At 49.5% G+C, this 13,095-nt stretch overlaps 1 pseudogene; it reads right to left on the bottom strand.

Annotated features, from left to right (window-relative positions):
• The window catches only part of LOC136789440 (BDNF/NT-3 growth factors receptor-like), a 153,704-nt pseudogene that overhangs the window by 87,733 nt on the left and 52,876 nt on the right, over nucleotides 1–13,095 (bottom strand).

Genomic DNA, 13,095 nt, shown 5'->3' with positions numbered 1-13,095 from the left:
TTCACCACCACCCTCTTATCCCCCGAGCTAGTTACGGTGGTTCTCCGAGATGTTGAATATCCTTAGGGTACTCAGACCAGCCTGCTCTTGTTGTTATGTCTCCTGAATGCGCTTCAGATTTTGTGGAGGGTTAAACAACTACTTAGGAATCTCATCCGGAGATCTGTCTTGAGGCGGGATAGTTGCGAGTGGCAGGGAGTGTGGGAGGATATGGCCAGGTTTCTAGAGCAGTGGGCACCTCCAGTGTTTTGGACATTCACCCCTGAACAACTGCAAAATCCTAAAAAGCTGGCAGAATGCTTGAAAAAAAGGTGTCATGACTCTGGCAGTTCCAAAGTGACACAAATGACTGTAGCGTGCTGGGGTCTGGCTTGTGCCTATCGAGCTGCAATTGATGCTACTAGCAACCTAGCTCCAGCTCCTGCAGCCGCTCCAGCTCCAGCTCCTGCAGCCGCTCCAGCTCCTGCAGCCGCTCCAGCTCCAGCTCCTGCAGCCGCTCCAGCTCCTGCAGCCGTTCCGGCTCCAGCTCCTGCAGCCGCTCCAGCTCCAGCTCCTGCAGCCGTTCCGGCTCCTGCAGCCGCTCCAGCTCCAGCTCCTGCAGCCGCTCCAGCTCCTGCAGCCGTTCCGGCTCCAGCTCCTGCAGCCGCTCCAGCTCCAGCTCCTGCAGCCGTTCCGGCTCCTGCAGCCGCTCCAGCTCCAGCTCCTGCAGCCCCTCCAGCTCCAGCTCCAGCTCCTGCAGCCGTTCCGGCTCCTGCAGCCGCTCCAGCTCCAGCTCCTGCAGCCGCTCCAGCTCCAGCCCCTGCAGCGGCTCCAGCTCCTGCAGCTGCCCCAGCTCGTGCAGCTGCTCCCACTCCTGTGGCTGGGTCAGAGAAACGAGCTGTAGCAGTGCAAGTTGACCCCGCAGAGGGTATTCCAACCCCTGTGGCAGACCCTGTGTCTGGGTCAGAGAAACGAGCTGTAGCAGTGCAAGTTGACCCCGCAGAGGGTATTCCAACCCCTGTGGCAGACCCTGTGTCTGGGTCAGAGAAACGAGCTGTAGCAGTGCAAGTTGCCCCTGTAGACAAGGTGAAAAAATGGTATAGAGGCTCAGGTCGTTTAAAACGCAGACAGTCTTCTGCTAAGTCTGGGCGTAGTGAAGACGAGGCTGGGCCATCAAAGGTGCAGGAGACTGAAGATGAGGATGAGGATGGCGAAAAATCAACAGTAACTACCCGGACTCCATACCAGCCATCAAAGGTGCAGGAGACTGAAGATGAGGATGAGGATGTCGGAAAATCAACAGTAACTACCCGGACTCTACACCGGCCATCAAAGGTGCAGAAGACTGAAGATGAGGATGAGGATGTCGAAAAATCAACAGTAATTACCCGGACTCTATACTAGCGTGAGCTACGAGATGTGCGAAAAGATTTTGGTCGCTGTATAGGCGAGCAGCTTGTCACCTGGCTGCTCCGGTGCTGGGACACGGGAGCCAATTATGTGGAATTGGAGGGCAAGGAAGCCAGGCGGCTGGGATCCCTTGCTAGGGACGCATGCATTGACAAAGCAATTGGAGATGGAGCACGATCTCGCAGCCTCTGGAGGCGTCTCCTGTCAGCTGTGAAGGAAAGGTATCCCTTCAAGGAAGAACTTGTATGTTTACCAAGCAAATGGACCACCATGGAGAAGGGAATTCAGTACCTGAGGGAATTGGCCGTACGGGAAGTAATTTATAAGGACCTAGACGACGCACAAACATCCGCAGCTCCAGATGCAGTCCGGTGTACACTACCCATGTGGCGGAAGTTTGTACAGAGTGCCCCATCATCATATGCCAACTCATTGGCAATACTAGCCTGGAAAACTGAGGAGAATCCCACAGTGAATGAAGTGACTAAAATACTCCGGCAGTACGAAGGAAATCTCTCCTCTTCCCTAAAGGCCTGTGTCTCAGCTGTGGAGAAACTCTCTGAAGAGGTCCACCAACTTAAAGAGAATTTATCTTCCCCTCCACCTGAACGAACCAGTGTCCACCAGCTAAAAGAGAATGCTTTAGAGAAACTTTCTGAAAAGATCCACCAACTTGAAGAAAGATTATCTTCCCCTTCACCTGAACGAACCAGTGTCCACCAGCTAAAAGAGAATGCTTTGGAGAAACTTTCTGAAAAGATCCACCAACTTGAAGAAAGATTATCTTCCCCTTCACCTGAACGAACCAGTGTCCACCAGCTAAAAGAGAATACCTTGGAGAAACTTTCTGAAAAGATCCACCAACTTGAAGAGAGATTATTTTCCTCCCCACCTGTACAAACCAGTGTCTCAGCTATTAGGGGTAAACGTTCATCTATGCAAGGAAGACAATATGGTGGGCACACACACCGCGCCACCCTGTGGTTTTACCTACGTGACCATGGAGAGGACATGAGAAAATGGGATGGAAAATCTACTGCGACCCTAGAGGCACGGGTACGTGAATTGCAAAGGAAAACAATTGGGAAAAAGGAGTTCTCTGAAAGGTTTGCTGCTCCAACTTCCAGCAGGCAGTCCTTTAAACACAGAAATGAAGATTCTGACCAGGACTAGAGGGGCCCTGCCTCCAGCCAGGGGGAGGAAAGGGACAATCGAGTTTATTGGACTGTGTGGATTCGATGGCCTGGCACGTCAGACGCACAGAAGTATAAGGCTTTAGTAGACACCGGTGCACAATGTACTCTAATGCCATCAAGCTATAAAGGGCCAGAGCCCATCTGTATTTATGGTGTGACGGGGGGATCCCAGCAGTTAACTGTATTGGAGGCTGAAGTGAGTCTAACCGGTAATGAGTGGCAAAAGCACCGTATTGTGACTGGCCCAGATGCTCCGTGCATCCTTGGCATAGACTATCTTAGAAGAGGATATTTCAAGGACCCAAAAGGGTTCCGCTGGGCTTTTGGCATAGCTGCTTTGGAGACAGAGGACATTAAACAGTTGTCTACCTTGCCCGGTCTCTCAGAGGACCCTTCTGTTGTGGGGTTGCTGAGGGTTGAAGAACAGCAAGTGCCGATCGCTACCACAACTGTGCACCGGCGGCAATATCGCACCAACCGAGACTCCCTGAGTCCCATCCATAAGCTAATTCGTCAACTGGAGAGCCAAGGAGTGATCAGCAAGACTCATTCACCTTTTAATAGTCCCATATGGCCAGTGCGAAAGTCTAATGGTGAGTGGAGACTAACAGTGGACTATCGTGGCCTGAACGAAGTCACGCCACCACTGAGTGCTGCAGTGCCGGACATGCTAGAACTCCAGTATGAACTGGAATCAAAGGCAGCCAAGTGGTATGCCACAATTGATATCGCTAATGCATTTTTCTCCATCCCTCTAGCAGCACAGTGCAGGCCACAGTTTGCTTTCACTTGGAGGGGAGTCCAATATACTTGGAATCGGCTGCCCCAGGGGTGGAAACACAGCCCTACCATTTGCCATGGACTGATCCAGTCTGCGCTGGAGCAGGGGGAAGCTCCTGAACACCTGCAGTACATCGATGACATCATTGTGTGGGGTGACACTGCAGAAGAAGTTTTCGAGAAAGGGAAGAAAATAGTCCAAATCCTTCTGAAGGCCGGTTTTGCCATAAAACAGAATAAAGTTAAAGGACCTGCACGAGAGATCCAGTTTTTAGGAATTAAATGGCAAGATGGACGTCGTCAAATCCCAATGGATGTGATCAACAAGATAACAGCTATGTCTCCACCAACTAGCAAAAAAGAAACACAAACTTTCCTAGGTGTCGTGGGGTTTTGGAGAATGCATATTCCAAATTACAGTCTGATTGTAAACCCGCTCTACCAAGTAAACCGTAAGAAGAATGCTTTTGAATGGGGCCCTGAGCAACGACAAGCCTTTGAACAAATTAAGCAGGAAATAGTTCATGCAGTAGCCCTCGGGCCAGTCCGAACAGGACCAGATGTAAAGAATGTGCTCTACACCGCAGCCGGAGAGAATGGTCCCACCTGGAGCCTCTGGCAGAAAGAACCTGGGGAAACTCGAGGTCGACCCCTGGGGTTTTGGAGTCGGGGATACAGAGGATCTGAAGCCCGCTATACTCCAACTGAAAAGGAGATATTGGCAGCATATGAAGGAGTTCGATCTGCTTCGGAAGTGGTCGGTACTGAAGCGCAGCTCCTCCTGGCACCCCGACTGCCGGTACTAGGCTGGATGTTCAAAGGAAGGGTCCCCTCTACGCATCATGCAACTGATGCTACATGGAGCAAGTGGGTTGCACTGATTACTCAGTGGGCTCGAATAGGAAACCCCAGTCGCCCAGGAATCTTGGAGGTGATTATGGACTGGCCAGAAGGCAAATACTTTGGGATATCATCAGAGGAGGAGGTGGTTCGTGCTGAAGAAGCCCCCCTGTACAACAAGCTACCGGAAAATGAGAAGAAATATGCCTTGTTCACTGACGGGTCCTGTCGTATTGTGGGAAAGCATCGGCGATGGAAAGCTGCTGTATGGAGTCCTACACGACGAGTTGCAGAAGCTGCTGAGGGAGAAGGTGAATCGAGTCAGTTTGCAGAAGTAAAAGCCATTCAGCTGGCTTTAGATATTGCTGAACGAGAAAAGTGGCCAATTCTCTATCTCTATACTGATTCATGGATGGTACCAAATGCCCTGTGGGGGTGGTTACAGCAATGGAAGCAGAACAACTGGCAGCGCAGGGGCAAGCCCATCTGGGCTGCGGCATTGTGGCAAGATATTGCTGCCCGGGTAGAGAACCTGGTTGTAAAGGTACGCCATGTAGATGCTCACATGCCCAAGGATTGGGCTACTGAAGAACACCAAAACAACCAGCAGGTGGATCAGGCTGCTAAGATTGAAGTGGCTCAGGTGGACCTGGACTGGCAACATAAAGGTGAATTATTTATAGCCCGATGGGCCCATGACACCTCAGGCCATCAAGGTAGAGATGCAACATACAGATGGGCTCGCGATCGAGGGGTGGACCTGACCATGGACACTATAGCACAGGTTATTCATGACTGTGAAACATGTGCTGCAATCAAGCAAGCCAAACGGTCAAAACCTCTTTGGTATGGAGGACGATGGCTGAAATATAAATATGGAGAGGCCTGGCAGATTGATTACATCACACTCCCTCAAACCCGCAACGGCAAGCGCCACGTACTTACAATGGTGGAAGCAACCACCGGATGGCTGGAAACATATCCTGTGCCCCATGCCACCGCCCAGAACACTACCCTGGGCCTTGAAAAGCAAGTCTTATGGCGACATGGCACCCCAGAGAGAATTGAGTCAGACAACGGGACTCATTTCCGAAACAACCTTATAGACACTTGGGCCAAAGAACATGGTATTGAGTGGGTGTATCACATCCCCTATCATGCACCAGCCTCTGGAAAAGTTGAACGATACAATGGACTGTTGAAGACTACACTGAAAGCAATGGGTGCTGGGACATTCAAAAATTGGGATACACATTTGGCAAAGGCCACCTGGTTAGTCAATACTAGGGGATCTGCCAACCGAGCTGGACCTGCCCAATCAAACCTGTTACGCACTGTAGAAGGGGATAAAGTTCCTGTAGTGCATGTAAGAAACATGCTGGGTAAAACAGTCTGGGCTACTCCTGCCTCAGGAAAAGGCAAACCCATTCGTGGAATTGCTTTTGCTCAGGGACCTGGATGCACTTGGTGGGTAATGCAAAAGAATGGGGAGGTCCGGTGTGTACCTCAAGGGGATTTGATACTGGGTGAGAATAGCCCATGAGTTGAATTGTAGTATGTTAATTATTATATAATAATGTATATCATCACTACCATGATTGCTATATATCATAGATGAAAATGGTGATTAATTAGAATGTATTGGACAGAGTGTAACCTGAGCATGACATAAATGGTATGGAATAAGGGGTGGATATCTGTCCTGGTTCCAGTTAGGACAGAGTTAAGTAGCTCATAGTAGCTGGTAGGGTGCTATGTTTTGGATTAGGATGAGAAGAGCGCTGATAACATGTTGATGTTTTAATTGTTGCAGAGCAGTGTTTACACCAGGCCAAGGACTTTTCGGCTTCTTGCTCTGTCCTGCCAGCGAGCAGGCTGGGGGTGCAGCAGGAGCTGGGAGGGGACAGACCCAGGACAGCTGACCCAAACTGGCCAAAGGGGTATTCCATACCATCTGACGTCATGCTAAACAATATATAGGGGTGGCTGGCCGGGGTGGGGGGGCCGGCTGCTCGGGAATAGGCTGGGCATCGGTCAGCGGGTGGTGAGCAATTGCATTGTGCATCACTTGTTTTCTTACACATTATTATTGTTAATACTATTACCATTATCACTATTATTATTATTATTGTTATTATTATTTTCCTGTCTTAATAAACTGTCTTTATCTCAACTCACAGGCTTCACTTTCCCGTTTCTCTCCCCCATCCCAGAGAGGGAGGGGGGAGGGTGAGCGAACGGCTGTGTGGTGTTTAGCTGCCAGCCGGGTTAAACCACAACATCATGGCAGTCAAGGGAAGTCCCCTGTGACTGGAAAAAGCGAAACATCACTCCCAGTTTTAAAAAGGGCAGAAAGGAGGACCCGGGGAACTACAGACCGGTAAGCCTCACCTCTGTGCCTGACAAGATCATGGAACAGATCCTCCTGGAAGCAGTGTCGAGTCACATGCAAGAGAAAGAGGTGATTCGGGACAGCCAGCATGGTTTCACCAAGGGCAAATCGTGCCTGACCAATCTGGTGGCCTTCTACGATGGAGTGACTGCATCAGCTGACAAGGGAAGACCGACTGATGTGTATAAATATCTCGGGGAGGGTGTCGAGAGGATGGAGCCAGTCTCTTTTCAGTTGTGCTCAGTGACAGGACGAGAGGCAACTGGCACAAACTGATGCACTTCTTTACTGTGAGGGTGACACAGCACTGGAGCAGGTTGCTCAGAGAGGTTGTGGAGTCTCCTTCTCTGGAGATGTTCAAAACCTGCCTGGATGCCATCCTGCATAATCTGCTCTAGATATCCTGCTCAGCAGGGGGGTTGGACTAGATGATCTTCAGAGGTCCCTTCCAACCTTGACCATTCTGTGATTCTGTGATGTCATTTACCTGGACTTCTGTAAGGCTTTTGACACGGTCCTGCATGACATACTAATCTCTAAATTGGAAAGATATGTATTTGAAGGGTGGACCATCCGGTGGATAAGGAATTGGCTTGATGGCTGCACCTAGAGAGTAGTGGACAATGTTTCTATGTCCAAGTGGAGGCCGGTGACGAGTGGTGTCCCTCAGGGGTCTGTCTTGGGAAAGGTGCTTTTCAATATCTTCATCAATGACAGATAATGGGACTGAGTGCACCCTCAGCAAGTTTGCAGATGACACCAAGATGAGTAGTGCAGTTGATACAACAGAAGGAAGGGATGCCATCCAAAGGGACCCAGACAAACTGGAGAAGTGGTCCCATGTGAGCTGCATGAGGTTCAACAAGTCCAAGTGCAAGGTGCTGCACCTGGGCTGGGGCAATCTGAGACATGAATACAGATTGGGAGAAGAACTCATTGAGAGCAGCCCTGCAGAGAGAGACTTGGGGGTTCTCATGGACAAAAGGCTCAACATGAGCCAGCAGCATGCGCTTGCAACCCAGAAGGCCAACTGCATCCTGGGCTGCATCAAAAAAGGCGTGGCCAGCAGGTCGAGGGAGGTGATTTTCCCCCTCTACTCTGCTCTTGTGAGGTCCCACATGGAGTACTGCATCCAGGCCTGGGGCCTCCAATGTATGGATGTGGACCATACAAAAAGGATGTGGACCTGTTAGAGCGAGTCCAGAGGAGGGCTAAGAAGATGATCAGAGAGCTGGAGTACCTCTCCTACAAAGAAAGGCTGAGAGAGCTGGGGATGTTCAGCCTAAAGCAGAAAAGGCTCTGGGGACACCTCATCACGGCCTTTCAATATTTAAAGGGGGTCTTATAAAAAAGATGGAGGACTCTTTACTTGTGTAGATAATGAAAGGACAAGGGGGAATGTTCTTAAACTAAAACAAGATAGATTTAGACTAGACGTTAGGAGGAAATTCTTCACTGTAAGGATAGTGAGACATTGGAACAGGTACCGAGAGAAGTTGTGGATGCCCCATCCCTGGAGGTGTTCAAGGCCAGGCTGGATGGGGCCTTGGCCATCCTGATCTAGTGGGTGGCATCCTTGCCTATGGCAGGGGGGGTTGGAGTTAGATGATCATTAAGGTCCCTTCCAACCCAAGCTGTTCTATGATTCTATGATTCTATGATTCTATGATTCTATGATTCTATGATTCTATGATTCTTTACCTGGGAGGAGTATATTCGTAGTGTGGTCCACAGGCACGTAAAACACTTCCTCCTGGATGGTATGGGACTTGTGTCCTGGGAGCCATAGTCCCAGATGTTAGACTCCATAAACACTCACACATAAGGGGTTGGCTAAGATCACCGGCTATCTTTATGACACCTAGAGAAGAATGAGGAATTTATAATCCCCTTTCAGATAGAAATACCTAGAATCATAGAATCATAGAATATCCCGAGTTGGAAGGGACCCATAAGGATCATCTAGTCCAACTCTTGGCACCGCACAGGTCTGCCCAGAGTTTAGACCATGTGACTAAGTGCACAGTCCAATCGCTTCTTAAATTCAGACAGGCTTGGTGCAGTGACTACTTCACTGGGGAGCCTGTTCCAGTGTGCGACCACCCTCTCGGTGAAGAACCTCTTCCTGATGTCCAGCCTAAACTTCCGCTGCCTCAGCTTGACACTGTTCCCGCGGGTCCTATGACTGGTGATTACGGAGAATAGGTCACCTGCCTCTCCACTCCCCCTCGTGAGAAAGTTGTAGACTGCGATGAGGTCCCCCCTCAGCCTCTTCTTCTCCAGGCTGAACAGGCCCAGTGACCTCAGCCGCTCCTCATACGTCTTCCCCTCTAGGCCCTTCACCATCTTCGTAGCCCTCCTCTGGACACTCTCCAACAGTTTCACATCCTTTTTGTACTGTGGTGCCCAGAACTGCACACAGTACTCGAGGTGAGGCCAGACCAGCGCAGAGTAGAGTGGGACAATCACCTCCCTCGACTGACTAGCAATGCCGTGCTTGATGCATCCCAGGATACGGTTGGCCCTCCTGGCTGGCAGGGCACACTGCTGGCTCATATTCAACTTGCTGTCAACCACAACCCTCAGATCCCTCTCTGCGGGGCTGCTCTCCAGCGTCTCATCGCCCAGTCTGTACGTATAGCCAGGGTTGCCCTGTCCCAGGTGCAGGACCCGGCACTTGCCTTTGTTAAACTTCATGTGGTTGGTGATCGCCCAGCTCTCCGGTCTGTCCAGATCTCTCTGCAAGGCCTTTCCACCCTCATCCGAGTCCACAACTCCTCCAAGTTTGGTGTCGTCGGCAAATTTGCTCAAAACACCTTCTAGTCCTACATCCAAATCATTTATAAAGACATTGAAGAGGACTGGCCCTAAAATGGAGCCTTGAGGGACCCCACTAGTGACCATCCGCCAGCCAGATGTGGCCCCATTTACCACAACCCTTTGAGCCCTGCCTGTCAGCCAATTGCTCACCCATCGTATGATGTTTTTGTTAAGTTGTATGCTGGACATTTTGTCCAGTAGGATCCTATGGGAAACCGTGTCAAAAGCTTTGCTGAAGTCCAAAAAGATCACATCAGCTGGTTTCCCTTGGTCAGCTAGATGGGTGATCTTATCATAAAAGGAAATCAAATTTGTTAGGCAGGACCTTCCCTTCGTGAACCCATGTTGGCTGGGACCAATGACTGCATTGTCCCCCAGGTGCGCCTCAGTAACTTCAAGAATCATCTTCTCCATAATTTTACCTGGCACTGATGTGAGACTGACAGGCCTGTAGTTGCCAGGGTCTTCTTTCTTACCCTTCTTGAAAATTGGGACAACATTTGCCAGCTTCCAGTCTCCTGAGACCTCTCATGCTACCTCATGCTTTGTGTAGATTTTTAATCCCTTCATTGGGAATAACAGAACTTGAAAGGGTGATAGTAAACATTTCTGTGACACTCGAAACTACAAGCAATGCCACTAGTGATGCTCTTGGTTGAATACAATTAGAACAGGTATCTCAAATAGCCTTGGAAAACCGTCTTGCCTTAGATGCACTACTCGCAGTCCAGGAAGGCCTTTGTGCTGTGAAAAACTGCAGCTGCTGTGTCTGTGTAAATGAGAAGAAGCAAATTCAGACAGATATCAACTGAATCTGGAGAGCATCCCATTTGTTTCACCAAGTGTCTCAGGATGCAGCCATTAATAGTGGATCAGATTGTTTCTAGCTCTGGTCATGGTTGCCAGACTTTGGATGGCTGAAACAACTGTTTTTAATTATCATAGTATTTGTAGCTATAATAGGCATATGTAGTTCTGTTTTGTGATGCATGTCTAGTTATCTAAATTCATATAGTGCTTTATTCAGCAAACCTCACCAAATAATGTTAGCAAAACGAGATACGGATAATATAAAGTACTTCTTCAAATTAGCAAAAATGGACAAGAATTATGTGGGGAGAACTATGAAGCCTAAAAGTGAGGTTCATAGTCTCAAAGGGGAGAAACAGTAGTCTTAAGCTGAAGAAAACAAGGACACCTTGAAGAAAACATGGAGACTGGTAGCGTTGAGCTAGCAGAAGCAAGGGAGATAAGGGATGAAAGCTAGAAAACAAGAAGGAGGAAAACAGCTGCAGGAAGATTCCAGACTGATTTACAGTAACCTTTTGCTCATTAAGGGTCATTAGCATACTGAAAAAAAAGCACACACCTGTCAAAATGCTAATGCATGGAAATGTAGGATTTGGATTAACATAAGGCCATTTCCTCTTGTCCTATCACTTGTTACTTGGGAGAAGAGACTGAACCCCCAACGTGCTACAATCTCCTTTGAGGTAGTTGTAGAGAGCAATAAGGTCTCCCCTGAGCCTCCTCTTCTCTAGACTAAACAACCCCAGTTCCCTCAACTGCTCCTCATAAGACTTGTTCTCTAGACCCTTCACCAGCTTCATTGCCCTTCTCCAGTACCTTGCTCCCCTCTTCCTTATATCTAATCCTTATATCCATCCTTTTTTAGTTTAAAGCTATTACTCCCTGTACTATCACTACACTTCCTGACAGAGTCCCTCACCAGATTTCCTGTAGGCCCCCTTTAGGTACTGGAAGGTTGCAATGAGGTCTCCCAAGAGCTTTCTCTTCTCTAGGCTGAACAACCCAAGCTCTCTCAGCCTGTCTTCATAAGAGAGATGCTCCATCTCTCTGATCGTCTTTGTGGCCCTCCTCCAGACTCCGGACTTGTGCTGCTTCAAGAACTGCTCCGAATATGGGTCTGTACCACGGGGTTGTGGTGGTTTTACTCGGGTCGGCAGCCGAGTTCCACCACAACCACTCTCTAACTCCCCCTCCTCAAAGAGGAATGGGGAGAAAATACGATGAAAAGGGCTTAAGGGTTGAGATAAGGATGGGGAGATCACACAGTAATTATCATGATGGGCAAAACAGACTCAGCATAGGGAGATAGTAAGATTTATTGCCTATTACTAACAAGCTAGAGAAGCGAGAAACAAAGGAAAGAAACCAAAAGCACCTTCCCCCCCATCCACCCTCTTCCACCTCCTCCCCCCGAGCGGCGCAGGGGAACGGGGGAATGGGGGTTATGGTCACTCTATAGCGCTGCTTCGCCGCTGCTCCTTCTCGGTCACTCTCGTCCCCTGTGCTGTGGGGTCCCTCCCACGGGATGCAGTCCTTGGTGAACTGATCTGACGTGGGCTGCTCACAGGCAGCAGCTCTTCAAGAACTGCTCCAGATATGGGTCTGTACCACGGGGTCCATCCCTCAGGAGCAAACTGCTCCAACCTGGGTCCCCCACGGGCAGCATCTCCCTCCAGATCACCTGGTCCTACGTGGGCTCCTCTCCACAGAAAGGTTCTGGATTCTTCTCACAGAGGCCACCCCTGCAGCGACACTCCCCACTGGGGCTGCCACTCCATGTCCCCAGGTTCAACCAGTATCAGGGCTGAAGATGCACTACCAGCAGGCATACACACAAAAACACACATATGCACTACAGGTATATATATCAATATGACCAGCCACATGGATCACAGACAGACACTAAGAGCACTCACACAAACATAGACAGCACCAATGACCTCATCCTACTCCCCTTTCTGACTGGACAGGATGGAAGTCCACTAGTGAGAAAGTATCACATGTATCTCCTCAGGAGAGGATATTTCAAGGACCCAAAAGGGTATCAGTGGGCTTTTGGCATAGCTTCCTTAGAGACAGAGGACATTAAACAGTTGTCTACCTTGCCCAGTCTCTCAGAGGACCCTTCTGTTGTGGGGTTGCTGAGGGTTGAAGAACAGCAGGTGCCGATCGCTACCACAACTGTGCACCAGCGGCAATATCTCACCAACCGAGACTCCCTGATTCCCATCCATCAGCTAATTTGTCAACTGGAGAGCCAAGGAGTGATCAGCAAGACTCATTCACCTTTTAATAGTCCCATATGGCCAGTCCGAAAGTCTAATGGCGAGTGGAGGCTAACAGCGGACTATCGTGGACTGAATGAAGTCACGCCACCACTGAGTGCTGCAGTGCCAGATATGCTAGAACTCCAGTACGAACTGGAGTCAAAGGCAGCCAAGTGGTATGCCACAATTGATATTGCTAATGCATTTTTCTCCATCCCTTTGGCAGCAGAGTGCAGGCCACAATTTGCTTTTATTTGGAGGAGTGTCCAATACACCTGGAATCAACTGCCCCAGGTGTGGAAACACAGCCCTACCATTTGCCATGGACTGATCCAGTCTGCCCTGGAACAGGGGGAAGCTCCTGAACACCTGCAGTACATCGATGACATAATTGTGTGGGGTGACACAGCAGAGGAAGTTTTCGAGAAAGGGAAGAAAATAGTCCAAATCCTTCTGAAGGCTGGTTTTGCCATAAAACAAAAAAAAGGTTGTGGTAAATGGGGCCACATCTGGCTGGCGGATGGTCACTAGTGGGGTCCCTCAAGGCTCCATTTTAGGGCCAGTCCTCTTCAATGTCTTTATAAATGATTTGGATGTAGGA

This window comes from Anser cygnoides, unplaced genomic scaffold, assembly GCF_040182565.1.
Source record: "Anser cygnoides isolate HZ-2024a breed goose unplaced genomic scaffold, Taihu_goose_T2T_genome scaffold_45_1, whole genome shotgun sequence".
Lineage (NCBI taxonomy): Eukaryota > Metazoa > Chordata > Aves > Anseriformes > Anatidae > Anser > Anser cygnoides.
The sequence above is the reverse complement of the archived record's forward strand: the minus strand, read 5'-3'. Positions and strand labels throughout refer to the sequence as shown.